General features: G+C 38.0%; 1 long non-coding RNA gene across 1 annotated transcript; it reads left to right on the forward strand.

The window, feature by feature from the left end:
• The first annotated feature begins 11,744 nt into the window (after window positions 1-11,744).
• LOC132640992 (uncharacterized) lies at window positions 11,745-15,020 on the forward strand. The gene is made up of 2 exons (XR_009582531.1): window positions 11,745-12,027; window positions 12,472-15,020. It is a non-coding gene; the product is annotated as an uncharacterized LOC132640992 (long non-coding RNA).
• Window positions 15,021-15,258: the final 238 nt, after the last annotated feature.

Consider the following 15,258-nt stretch of genomic DNA (forward strand, 5'->3'; position numbering starts at 1 on the left):
AAGAGGACGTGGCAAGCATATCCCACACACCAAGCCCAACCCTAAAAGGCGAGAAGAACCACAATCTTCTCACCAAGCTCCACTCCCTATCAATTACCCGACTTCGCCTTATAGCCCTGCACTCATATTCTATGCATAAACAAGCTTTACCACTACTGTACCAGCTTATGTGGCTCCACCAAGTGCCCGAGTACCCGCTCCTGTTTACCGAGCACCACCACAACAAACTTATCAACCACCATAACAAAATTACCAGGCAGCAGCCCATGCTTACTACCCACCACAAAACAACCCCACCACAAATCCACCCACCACCGAACTACCAAAATAAACCACCACCACCAGCAAACAATGCTCCACGTCTTGCTTTAGAGAGGAAGCCAGTAAGAGAATATACAACACTGCTTAAGCCAAGGGCTCGACTCTTTGAAAGGATACACGTCGCAGGCTTAATCCAGAAAGTCCTTCCAAAACCAGCTCAGCCTGGGAATAGGCTTTTCATGGCTGATCAGACTTGTGCATGTCATTCAGGGGGCAATGGGCACAACACAAAAGACTGTATAAATTTAAAACATAAGATCAGAGATCTGATTGACAAGGGAGAGATCATCCTGGAAACTGTATATCCCACTGTAAACATAAACCCATTTCGTAACCATGGAAATGACGGAGTCCACATGATTGAAGAGGACGAAGACTAGGAAGCTTATAGGGCGTTGGTCCCCAAAACAGTTAAGTCCATTGAAAAAACAGTGGCTTCCTTCACACTCCAGGATCATCCCAATTTCAAGGTCCTGATCCCAGCACCAGAATTCCAAAAGCTATGCCAAGGTTCAGAACCTTAGTCCTAGCACCGGTGGTGGCTCAGGTGGCATAACAGATAGTGCCCACTCCCAAAGAGTCAGTCACTGTGCAAGAAACCATGGCCCAAGGCATGACTCACTAAGGAAGATGTTACACCCCTAAAGAACTGGCCCAAAATGCTGCGAGAAAGGAAAACACCCAGAAGAGGGTAATAACTGAAGGAGAAGCCAAAGATTTCTGGCGACATATGCAGCCAAAGGATTATTCAATTATTAAGCATCTGAAGAAAACACGAGCACAAATATCGGTGATAACACTACTGGCCAGATCGTTGATAGCACTATTGGCCAGCTCGCCATCACACAGGAAAGCTCGCATGAAAGTGTTAGATGACGCACACGTGCCAGCAGGTACGAGCAGTGAGGATCTAGCCGTGTTAGTAGCACATATCATTGGAGAACACAAAGTTTGCTTATCTAAAGAAGAATTTCCAGTCGAAGGAACCCCTCACAACAGAGCCCTCTATCCTACTCTAGAATGTCGTTACAAGGCGATACGAAGAGTACTTGTGGATAATGGGGCAGGGCTCAACTTCTGCCCTTTAACCACATTAACACAGCTTGGCTATGACATTGGCTAAATCCGCCAGAATAGGATGAACGTCAGGGCATTCGATGGGTCCCAAAGTTATTCCTTGGGAGAGATAGATCTACACATCCGAATAGGACTTGCCTCCTTCACAGCAGAGTTCCAAGTCATGGCAATCACTGCCAATTACAATCTACTCTTGGGATGACTATGGATACACTCTGTTGGTGTTGTACCATCAACGTTGCACCAGGCCATGAAGTTTGAGTGGCAAGGCCAAGAGATTGTAATCACAGCCGAAAAGATACGCAGAAGTACCCTTACAACACCATACCAGTGTTCGAAGGAAACCCCAACAGATTAGATTTTCATGTGGTGGAATATATCGGGACGACCCATTCTGAAGGGAAAATTGATAAACTAATGCCAACAGTCTACAAAATAATTTCCTCCACAATGCTGAGGAATGGTTTTGAGACAAGGAGAGGCTTGGGAAAATATTTGGAAAGCATAACAGAACCTGTGCCAATCCCAAAGGAAAACTACTATTTCGATCTGGGGTATACTCCTAGTGAAGACGTGCTCACGAAAGCCATCCGGAGAGAACCAAGAAGGGGAAATCTACCTCAACCAATTTCGGGGTTGTACCAGTCATTTTCCGTAAGGATGCCGATGCAGAGAGGCGAAGAAGCTAATGAGGGCCTGGAGATGATGTTTCGAGAAGAGGGATGCTACGCCATCATCGAAGAAAGTCAGAAAACACCCAATATACGTAGCCTAAGGCCGGGAGAGCGCTTGGACCATTTTGGACATCTACTTCTCCCTTGGCACCTCGGTAAAGAGATGGATCTCCCTAAATACCTTTTTGCTAAAAACAGGCGTCGTCGGCCGAGCCTCGAATGATCGCGCCCTTTTAAAAAATTATCTCGTAATGTTAAAAATGGGAATGGTTCGACGTTCTTCCGGATCAGGACCACGGTTTGTAATCAATTACTTTCGAATGAATGAAAGCCTCGATTTACACAAAAGCATTATTTTTTTACTAATAATAATAAAACTTTCCCTATAATCATGTATAATGGACAATAATAAAACCTAACTTTACTTCGCCTTGCTTTTGCAGGAAAAAGAGTAATAAACAGCCAAAACTGTCATGAAACGAGTGAGGAGAATAACGAATGAGAGTACGACGAAGACACGATGACGCCAGAGGACCTGGTAGAAGAGCTGGAAGAATTAGAAGATAAGAAAGAGCCAAACATGGACGAAATCGTGGTGATTAACCTCGGTGACGAAGAAAATATCAAAGAAATACGAATCAGTGCTCACTTAGAAGTACTACATAAAGAAGAGCTCATAGATCTGTTAAAGGAATACGTGGACGTCTTCGCCTGGTCATACGCTGATATGCCAGGATTGAGCATTGAATTAGTGGCCTACATATTGCCCATAAAAGAAGGCTTCACGCCGGTCAAGCAAAAGACCAGGACATGAGTATCAGGATGAAGGACGAAGTAGAGAAAAAGGTCGAGTCCGGAATAGTGGAGGTAACGTCCTACCCCACTTGGTTGGCCAACATAGTGTCAGTACCCAAAAAAGATGCAAAAATCCGAATCTGTGTAAACTACCGAGATCTCAACTGGGCCAGTCCAAAGGATAACTTCCCCCCTCCGAACATCCACATTCTTATAAACAACTGCGCCAAGCACGAGTTGCAGTATTTTGTGGATTGTTTTATCGAGTACCATTAGATACTCATGAGCGAAGAAGACGCTGAGAAGACAACCTTCACCACCCCTTGGGGAGTCTACTATTACCGGGTAATGTCGTTCGGCCTCAAGAATGCCGGCGCCATATATATAAGAGCCATGAATACCCTGTTTCACGATGTGATGCATTGGGAGATTAAAGTATATGTGGAGTATGTTATCATAAAGTCAAAGGAAAGCTCAAAGCATACCATGCACCTGCGTAAGTTCTTCGACGGGCTTCTCAAGTTCAGCCTGAAGTTAAACCCGACAAAGTGCGCGCTTGGAGTGCCCGCAGGTAAATTGTTAGGTTTCATAGTTAGCCGAAGAGGCATTGAGTTAGAACATTCAAAAATCAAGGCAATTCAGGAACTGCCACCTCCCAAATCCAAGAAAGAAGTCATGAGCTTCTTGGGAAGGCTGAACTACATTGGGCGATTCATAGCCCAATCAATGGTGATTGTGGAACCAATCCTCAAATTGCTCATGAAAAACGCTCCCACGAAGTGGACGGCGGAGTGCTAAGAGGCATTTGATAAAATCAAGAAATACCTTTCCAATCCTCCTGTCCTAGTGCCACCCAGGCAAGGGAGTCCTCTGCTACTGTACCTATCAGTATCAGAAAATGCTTTTGGGTGCATGCTCGCCCAACATAACGAAGAAGGCAAAAAGGAACATGCCATTTATTACTTGAGCAAGAAATTCACATCCTGCGAGTCAAGATACACACTCGTAGAGAAAACAAGTTGTGCCCTGACATGGATCGCCCAAAAGCTAGTGCCCTGACATGGATTGCCCAAAAGCTAAGGCATTACTTGTCGGTGTTTACCACTCACCTCATATCAAGAATGGATCCACTAAGGTACATCTTTCGACAACCGATGCTTGTGGGAAAGTTGGCTAAATGGCAGATGCTACTAAGTGAAATCGACATTATGTACGTAGCACAAAAAGCAATCAAAGGGCAAGCCCTAACCGACTTGCTAGTGGAAAGTCCCGTTGATGATGAACTCGAACCATTACGGACTTTCTTCCCAGACGAGGAAGTAATGGCTATTTAAGAAGAGATGGTCGAGCCCTACTCAGGATGGAGACTATTCTTTGATGGAGCAGTCAACTACAAAGGTTCTGGCATCAGAGCAGTATTGATATCAGAAACAGGATAACACTACCCGATGGCCGCAAAACTCAACTTCAGGTGTACCAACAACATGGTCGAATACGAAGCATATGTTCTCGGCCTCAGAATGGCTTTGGACATGAACATACAAGAGTTGTTGGTAATCGAAGATTCCGACTTGCTCATCAATCAAGTGAAAGGAAATTGGGCACCAAGAATGAAAAAAATACTACCATATGTAAACCTGGTACAGAGACTGTGCAGAAGATTTAAAAGCATTGATTTCAGGCATACTCCGAGGGCTCAAAACGAGTTTGCTAACGCATTAGCTACAATAACCTTCATGATTCAGCACCCCGAGAGTACTCACATTGATCCGCTAGAGATCACTCTGAAAGAAAAACAAGCTCACTGCGCTCACATTGCGGTCGAGCCAGATGGAAAACCATGGTACACTGACATCAAAGCGTACATAGAAAAAAAAGAGTATCCTCCAGAAAGCTCAGCAAATTAGAAGAAAACCATCACGAGACTAGCCAATGGATTCTTCCTAAACAAAGAAGTGTTGTACAAAAGAAAATCTTGCGCATAGGATACTACTGGATGACCATGGAGCATGAATCCTATAAATTTGTGCAAAAGTGCCATCAATGTCAGATACATGGAGACTTAATCAAGGTTCCTCCGACAAAACTACATGCAATAAGCTCCCCTTGGCCATTTGTGGCATGTGGGATGGACGTCATTGGACCCATTGAGCCACCGACATCCAATGGACATTATTTCATCTTGGTCGCCATCGACTACTTCACCAAGTGGGTGGAAGCAACTTCTTACAAATCAGTGACCAAGAAAGTCGTGGCTGACTTCATTAAAAACAATCTCATATGTCGCTTCGGTGTGCCCGAGTCCATCATAACAAACAATGGAGCAAATCTGAGCAGCTATCTGATGAAAGACATCTGTGAACTATTCAAGATAACTCACAGGAACTCTACTGCCTACCGGATACAGATTAATGGAGTTGTAGAGGCCGCCAAGAAGAACATCAAAAGAATCTTGCGAAAGATGATCAATAACTACAAGAATTGGCTCGAGCAGCTGCCTTATGTTTTATTAGGGTACAAAACGACCACCCAGACATCTATCGAAGCAACCCTATATCTTCTTGTTTATGGCACAAAAGCGGCCATACCAGCAGAAGTAGAAATTCTTTCACTCATGATCATCCAAGAAGAAGAACTGAATGACGCAGAATGGGTCAGAAATCGCTACGAGTAGCTGGCCATGATTGACGAAAAAAAGAATGGTGGAAGTATGCCACGAACAATTATACAGACAGAGAATGTCCCCAGCTTTCAACAAATGGGTTAGATCCTGACTCTTCCAAATTGGCAACTCGTACTCAAGCGAGTCTTCCCTTACCCAGAAGAATACAAAGGCAAATTTAAGCCGAACTGGCAACGACCATATATGGTCAGAAAAGTACTCTCGGGAGGAGCCTTGGTCCTAGTCTAGATGGATGGACAAGAATGGCCCAAAGCTATCAATGCAGACGCACTCAGGAGATACTACATTTAGGACTCCATTTGCTTGTAATCACATTATCATTTCCCTGTAATCGTATATTTTGCTTGTAATCGTATTTTTATAATAGAATAAGGAAAAATAGTTATCCATGTAATGAATTACACAATGACCTGACTTCCCCACGGTGGGATACGTAGGCAGTCCATATTGGACCCGGTCGCATTATTAGTAAAAAACCAAAAACTCAAATACTTTATTTTGAACTACGTTCGACCTGATTTCCTGCTGCGACAGGATACGTAGGAGCTTTTGAGCTCAGTCGTCACAAAAGAAAAACCCAAGAAACCCTTAAGAAGCCTCAGAGACACAAAGTCAGGAGGAATCAACAGGATCAGAATATAAGGATCGACGTAAGAGTCAGCCAACATCAACCCTATACTTAAGCAGAATTTTTGAGGAGATCTCAAAAATTTATGTCAAAAGCAATCAGCAAAGAAACTGACAAGCCCAGACTATACACTAGGCACATAACGAGACGACACAAGAGTCAATCAAATCAAGGCTTGAAACTGGGGCAGAAATTTTGAGAAAGATCTAAAAAATTCCACCGATTCAGGGACTCAGCAACGAAATCCCCTGAAAGATCGGAAGCCCCATTCGAAAAAAACACATGTCATGACATCCAAAACGAAAACAAAGATTTTCAAATAAAACAACACGCATTTTATAACTTTAATTTTAGATTTTCAAAATTAGTATAAGTTCGCTCTAAAGCCATCTCTTGAAATACCGAGTCCAAGAGGATTCAGAGAAGCATCAAGAGAAGACACCAGACAGGAGGACAACGACATTAATCGGCTTCTTACGAAACTAACAATTTTCTGTGGATGCAGGATTTTTTTTTAAATAGGGAGACATATATGCCATCAACCGGCTTACCCACAACAAAGGCAAAGACGAACTCAACCAGGCGTCAAACGACCCAAAAGGTCAAGACAGAATGAAAGGAAAATAGCGTCTCTAACCACGAGGGTCATGAAATAAATGAGAAAGACATATTCGACCGAAAAGGTAATACAAAAAGGAACAATGAAGATGCATCCGACCAAAAGGGTCAGGACAATGAGCATAAAGATACATCTGACCAAAAAGGTCAAACAAAGAATAAACGACAAAGACGTATCCGACCACAAAGGTCACACAAGAAGCAAATGACGAAGATATATTAGGCCAAAAAGGTCCTAATGAATGAGCATAAAGACGTATTCGACCAAAAGGATCATGACAAAGGCAAAGGGCATATCCGACCACAAAGGTCACAAGCAATACAATGGACGAAAGAAGGATTATCCAACCGCAAGGGCCATATCTATCATCTGCGTGCCAAAAGGGTCATTCATACAAACTGCCAAAAGGGCCATTCATTCATACAAACTCCCAAAAGGGTCATTCATTCATATAAACTGCCAAAAGGGCCATTCATACAAACTGCCTAAAGGGCCATTCATTCATACAAACTGCCAAAAGGGCCATTCATACAAACTGCCAAAAAGGTCATTCATTCATACAAACTGTTAAAAGAGCCATTCATTCATACAAACTGCCAAAAGGGCCATTCATTCAAACCACCAAAAGGGTCATTCATTCAAACAACCAAAAGGGTCGTTCATTCAAACAGCCAAAAAGGTCGTTCATTCAAATCGCCAAAGGGCCTTTCATTTAAACAGCCAAAAAGGACGTTTATTCAAACAGCCAAAAGGGCCCTTCATTCAAACAACCAAAAGGGTCATTCGTTCAAGCACCACTAAGAATAGCTGCAATGCTGTCAAAATCAGGAAACAGGCACACAGCTTCCAGAAAGGAGTCGGCTCGCTGAACCAGATCCAGACAAATTGCGGAGCAAACGTGAAACTTTTTCTTACGCAACCGGTCAAGATAGGGTGCCCATGAGAGTCAAGCTCTCCGGCCAGGATTTGAAAGTCATCCAATCTCAGACTCAACCACAATTTTGTTTATTATTTACTAAAAATCGCGACAGGTCGAATACACACCAGGAAATCTGAATGTATTCCCGCATAAGGGATATACTCTTCCCCAACAAGTTGAACTACATATGACCTGATTCCCAGAGACCAGGGATATGTAGGCGGGCTCAAGACCAGAGAGTCGGTCACATTCTAACAGCCGTCCTGAGGAATCCCAATCACAAAGCTGGAGATCTCAGGACTTTCCTTTCAAATCACTTAAAGTCCTTAGTCAAGTCGAACTACAAGTAGCCTGAATTCTTATATAGCCCGAGATATATAGGAAACCTAGAAACCAGGCTCCGGGCCGCACATATTTGAAAACTGCATAAAAATAAGAGGTAGAATGAGTCGGGTCAGTAAACAATTAGGGTTAGTCAAATTTTGTTGCTCAGGGATGGTCCCGCCATCCCTGAACACCGAAGGGGCAGTTGTTGACACCAAATTTTTGACCTCCCATAATTTAATTTAATTACTCAAAGTTCTTGGATGACAAACAAAGTGAACCATGCTTTTTTAGAGGTCAAAATGATTTTATAAAATTATTTAGGTGAATATTTTAACATCCTTATTGGTAAAATAATTTCTGTTGTATTATAAATCATTTAAGAATTAATTGGTACACTTTGTGACAATTATGAGTTATTTGCTAGATTTAACCAAAAAAGAAAAGCAATTTTAAATAATTATTTATTTGACTGTTCAAATTGTCAAAAGTCGAATTAGAACATATTTTATTCCCTTGAATCCAAGGAATTTGATTAATTAAAATAATTGACCATTTTATCCCTCAATCCTTAATTTTGTATATTTAACATGCATTGGCATAATTTGTTAGGATTAATCATATTATTTTAATTAGTTGATTAGTCAATTATGGTCATTATTACAAATTGACTTCTAATTGTTCAATTGTTTCTGTTATGGCCACAATTGAAATAACCAATTCATGGTTTGAGGCAATTAGGGTAATTTCTGCAAAAACTAGCTTCTTAATGGTTTAGTTGATTTGATTATGGCCAAACTCACTGGCTTTAAATTAATTAAGGTCATTATTAACTTTAAATTGGCTAATTAGGCCAAATAGGGCCATAATTGAAATAATCAATTAGATTAAAATCAATTAAGGTTGTATTTGCAAAGTTAGGCCCATTTACACAATTGGTCGCAGTTTAAATTTTAGGGTAATTATGTCCTAATTTGATTATAGTATGGTCAATAATCGATATTTTAGTTTTACCCATTTATTAAACTACCCGTTCTACCCTTTATATGTGTATATGTATACTAGCAATATATGCCCGTGTATTCATGTTTATTCACTCTAATTAGCCTGTCTTTAAAGTTTATATTTTGAAAATGACTTTTAAAAATATTCTAATTATTATTATATATAGCAACATATACAAAATGTATTTTATGTACCATTACTTTAGATATTATAATTAGAAAATGGAGTTTAAAAATTAAAAACATATGATGGAATTAAGCCTTTGAGATAGAAAGAGTCGGACGTTTTTCTCATTGTCATGACAATGAAAGTTGTTCATCGATGTGAAAAAGAAAATTAGCAAGAATATGATGGAAAATTAATAATTTCATTCTAGATTTTTTCTTTTAAATTCTTTAATATCTTATGTGTATACCGATAGGTTGATACCCATGACAATTAACTAACTGTTTAGATCTAAATATAAGAACCATTGTTGTATATATTGGATTTTTTAAAAGAAAAATTAATAAAATATTTTTATTAAGTTAATTAAAAAATAAATTATAATCTTTTATATTAATAATTATAGATAAAAAGAATTGTTACAAAGAAATCAAAATTAGAAAGATATATGTTATATCGTAAATCACCAAATTTTAATTCCGAAATGAAAATATAAAGTAATACAGTACATTTTATAAATGTAAAGAAACAATAATGAGAGAATGCAAAGGAGAGTAAAATAAGTAAAGTATTTACAAAGAAGGAAAATGGGGATAAAAGTCACTCCCCTCCCTTCACTTTTACTTGTCCACGTTAACATATCAGGAGAAAGAAATTTTTCTTCTTATTATTTTACCCTTCACATTAATTATTCATTTTCAAATCATTTTCTAAGGTTATTAAGACTATACACCAATAAATATGGATATTATTTATAAAATATATACTTCATTTATTAATTTTTAAAGAACGTGAAAAGTCAAAAGTGGACAAGTAAAAGCGCGCGGAGGGAATAAATATGTGTAGGAGAATTAAAATTGAAGTGCATATGTGTATACATGAGAAGAGAGTAACTACTCAGTACTATGACATATGTCCAAGTGGGATAAAACAAAGTAGTTGGTTAAAGTGTACAATGTATATAACTTTTGGTACAAATTTGCATTGCTATTATTCGTCCTCTCTTCATGTTTAAAATATTGACAAAGAAGAAAAACGGGGATAAAAGTCACTCCATCCGTTCACTTTTACTTGTCCATATTAACATATCAAGAGAATTTTTTTTTTTGTTCTTATTATTAATTTTACCCTTCACATTAATTACTCATTTTTAAATCATTTTCCAAGGCTATTGAGACTTACACCAATAAATATGAATTTTATGATAAAATATATACTCCCTCCGTCCCATATTACTTGCTACTTTCCCTTTTGCACGCCCCTTAAGAAATCATAAATAAAAGATTTATTTTACTATCTTACCCCTATCTCTCTCCAATAAATACATTCGGATCAAAATTCACTATTTTCAAGAACATTTATTACTAAGGGTAAGATGAGAAAGATTAATTAATTTTATTTTGGTTTTGTAAATGAACAAGTAATTTGAACATATATTTTTAGTAATGTGGCCAAGTAATATGGGACAGAGAGGGTAAGATGGGAAAGATTTAATTAATTTTATTTTTGGTTTTGTAAATGAACAAGTATTTTTGGCATATATTTTTAGTCCTGTGGTCAAGTAATATAGAACGGAGGGAGTACTTCATTTATTAATTATTAAAGAATGTGAAAAGTCAAAAGTGAGCAAGTATAAGTGCACGGAGGAAATAAATATGTGTCAGAGAATTAAAATTGAAGTGCATACGAGTATACATGAGAAGAGAATAAATATTCAGTACTATAACATATGTCCACGTGGGATAAATAAGTAGTTTAGTAACGTGGCCAAGTAATATGGGACGGAGGGAGTATTTAATTTATTAATTCTTAAAGAATTTAAAAGTCAAAAGTGAACAAATAAAAGTGCACGGAGGAAATAAATGTGTCGGAGAATTAAAATTTAAGTACATACGTGTGTACATGAGAAAATAATAAATATTCAGTACTATGACATATGTCCACGTGGGATAAAAAAATAGTTGGTTTAAGTGTATAATTTATATAGCTTTTGGTAGAAGCATTCATTGTTGTGTTGACAATTGTTTTTTCTTATTTTACCCTTAACATTAATTACTAATTTTCTAATCATTTTTCAAGTCCAATAAGACTAATACACCAATTAATATGGGTATTATAATAAAATACATACTTTATTTATTAATTCTTAGGATGCGTGCAAAATTAAAAGTGAACAAGTAAAACTGAATGGGAAGAATAAGTCTAAAGAAAGAAAAAAGCGTGTAAAACACGTGTGACCAAGAATTACAGGTGTTGGGCTGTAAACCAATTTGAAAAAAAGAGAAGTCAGCACAAAAAAGGAAAATATAGCAGAGGACAAATTCAATCACCAACCAATAAGATATGTCCACATATAAAGTACAATCTATAACAACCCATTTATTGTACAATTTAGGTAACAAAAGGTACAAGTAATTTGAGCAGTGTTCGTCCCATTTAGACACTTACATATAATTAAAAAATATATACATATATATATGTGTGTAAAAGGGCCATCCTCATTTCTTTATAACTTGGACCGAGTCCAGTCCAAAACGGCCCAAGACCGAGCCCAAGTCCGCTCAGTTCAAGGGGTAATAACCCCGCTTTAACATTTCATTTCATACCAAACACACCCCTACCACCTCCTCTCTCCTCTCTTTCCCTCTTTCACCTAAAAACCCTAGAAGCCGTCCTCATTTTCTCTCTCTCGCCTTGCCAAAAATGGCAAAAGTTCAAAGGTTTCAGAGCTGAATCAGTTTTTGTACGTCCGTTTGCGGCAAAGAATTAATGCATCCATCCTATTTCCACTCATTCTCACCAAACACCGCCTTAGAGGTATAACGTTACTCCCATTTTCACTTTTTCTTTTACTTTCTTGCCTGAATCTAGTACAATAGCATTAATTAACGCTGTTTCTTCCATTTGAAACCCTCGATGCCCATTGGTTCTTCAACAACCAACTGGATCGAGGGGGATTGGCTCAAATCCAACCATACGTTGTCGCACTACATTCGTCTATGCTAGTAACAAGCAAGAATCTCTCAAAAAATTCATTTTTGTCCCACATCAATGGACTAGGGTTTAGATTTTTTTGGGGTGTTCTATAAATAGAACCCCATTCCATTGAAAGAAAAAATTTTGGATACACAAAAAAGCTTGATTTTTGAGCCTTTGACTTGAATTTTAAAGCTATTAGTAAAATTTTGTACTTAACTGTTTGAGGTTGAGTTATTAAGTTTAAAAATTTTGATTTTATTTTCTTGTGTGGTGGTTGAGTAGAGGAGAGGAAGCACAAAGGCTTTCAAACCCATTCTTGCTCGCAGCTGCACATCAAAAAGGTAACTTTTTTTTTAATCATTTTATTGCATTTCATCTTCATCAAGTTCTGTGCTTAGCTTAAGTATTTAGATTGAGTGTTAGTCTAGGTGCTGATTTAATATTCTGTTTAGTACAAAAATATTATGATTATGCTGTGATAGTTGTCTTTGAATGACTGGTTCAATTAGTATTATGTTTAAATATTGAAACTTGAACATATACCATAAGTCACAGAAAACTCTTTCATAGTTTTGAAATGAACTAGTAAATGGTTTAAGGTGAAAATCAGCTTACTATAGTTTTCTTCAAGTGCTTAAGTCCCTGGGTTGAATTCTGATGCCTTGTCTATAAAATTAACACAATGGCTATGGTGGTGTATCTGTATCCTTGTGGTTCAATCTAGATGTATATCTGTCGTCACATAGTCTGTTGATGTTTAAATCAGTCTGTGTTTCTTCTGTGAAACAAGATGACTTAGAAGACCTGTCAATGATGAAATTAACTATTTTAATGACTTTGTGTGAACTTGATTAGGATTTAGGAATGGAAATGCTTTAGTCCTATTGAAAGGGATTCTGTCTATTTGAATATATGCGTACATGAGTCTGTTTAAGTGTTCCTCTATATAAGATGAAGTTGATGTGTCTGGAACCTGCCTTGGTCTTGAATGTCTTCCCTTAAGCTATGGTAGGATAAAACAAGGATCAACTAATACCTTTCTTCTCAATAATTTGCAACTGGAATCATTTATATAGTTTAACCTGCTTCCTGAAGAATTATTTGGATAGTTCTGAAAATAAAAAAGGGGATAGAAAAGGATGTAAAAGCAAAAGGGAAAGTTAGCGTGAACTGACTCTGTTTCTATCTTACTTCATACATGACTAGCCATAGGAGGAAATGAAGAGGCAATCTCTATGAATAGAATTCTAGGCTAATCAATTAAGAGTACTAGTCTATATCAAATGTTGCTTAAGTGTCTTGGTTAGGGGGTTGGTTTAATGATGATGTCCAAGGGATCATAGGTGTGCATAGGCTGTCTGTGCACCACTTGACATGGAGGAGCCTTTTAAAGGACATCTCAAAGTGGGGACTGGGGAGAGCCAAGCCTTGCTTGGTCCATAGTACCCTTCCTCCGAATAAGGGATGTCATGGAATACTCCACAAGTCCATGGGGTACATAGTTGCTGTATATGCACATCTGGTCTTTGACACCTCATCATCACACCAAGAGAGTGCCATAAAGTGAACCCTTTAGTTGTCTTAACAAGTTTAAAAAGTTAAAAGGAAATTGTCCGTGATAAGTAACTGACTTTTCTAGAAACAGGAGATGTGACAAACTGAAATTTTGATAATCAAGCAGCTGTCCTCAAATAGGTATTAGACCACCTTGACTCTTTGACTAATTGAGTTCTTATGTCTTCATTTTCCTGTAGAAATTTTGCTGAACTTAGGAGTCACAATTCCCCTTCATTACATCTCAGGTTGGCTTGAGTTTTGCTTTTCTTATTGTACACTTCCTTTTATATGTTTAGGTGTGTACTCACCAGTGTGTTTCCCTTCTCCTCTTTGATTAAATTAAAACCAAGTGTAAATGGTTATCCATGTCTATCTTTGTCTCATTGAAACCTGCTAAGGTCATGAATTATTTGGTGTTGTCCTGTCTATTTAAACATGTTAGATTCTTGTTTTTTGTATCATGTTTGATGGCTTAAAAATGCTTCCGTGCCTTCTTGTCTAAATGAATGCATTTGCATTCCCAATGACCATAGCAAGCTGAGTATTGGTCTAGTTTTTTCCCTGTATCTGTTTGAATAGTTACTGAACAATGCAGGACTATACATGGAATTGATAAAAGAGGAGAGGTATATACGTGGTATACATCTGATATACATAGCAAATGTGTATATCAAGCGTATATCATGTGTATAAACAAATTAGTTAGCCATGGTGTACAATGTATATCAGCGAGTGTAAAGGAAACAGGTTCCATATTTGGCTTTAATGCTAAAACTCAAAACTTAGTATGAATATGGCCCTGGTCCATTCTAGATAGTATAAAGAATAACCCATGTCCCATGATTAGTAGAAATAAAGAAACAATAGGAGTTCGGGTAGAATTAATGAGATGTATGTATATATGCATGCTCTTTTCTAACTGGATTCCTTTTTTTTTTTTTTTTTTTTTTTTTTTTTTTTTTTTTTTTGTGTGTGTGTGTGTCTCCTCCTCCACTGCATGACCACTTGGGCCAAGTCAAAGCCAACCTGTTGGGCCAAGGCCCAACAGGCAATTCTTTCGCATTATTATCGAGTCCAGCGAAGAAAAAGGAAGCAAATATTATAAGTACACGTGAAGGCCCTGCGATGGGTGAAAATGGCCAACTACGGGCTTGGTACGCCCCTAGCTTGCCCCTTTCTCTTTTATTATCATTATTTTATCATTTCAATTTGTTGTATTTGCACTTGTGACACTTGTAAAAAATTCATATTATTATTGGAATCTTTGGTTTGAACTACTCGTCTTAGGATTACAATGCTTATGCCGTTTACTTGACTTTAAGTACCCGAACAATTTAAAAAAAACCAGGAGTAAGTACATTGATTTTCATTTAAAGAATAATAAACATGGATTTTTGATACAAGTCAAAATAGAAGAACAAAGGGATTTTTCAGGACCACAAATGTTATGACATTTCTTTTCAACCGGATCAGTTTTAAATCAAGAAATATGTTTTTACTGCCTTTTGGACC

This window comes from Lycium barbarum, chromosome 5, assembly GCF_019175385.1.
Source record: "Lycium barbarum isolate Lr01 chromosome 5, ASM1917538v2, whole genome shotgun sequence".
NCBI lineage: Eukaryota > Viridiplantae > Streptophyta > Magnoliopsida > Solanales > Solanaceae > Lycium > Lycium barbarum.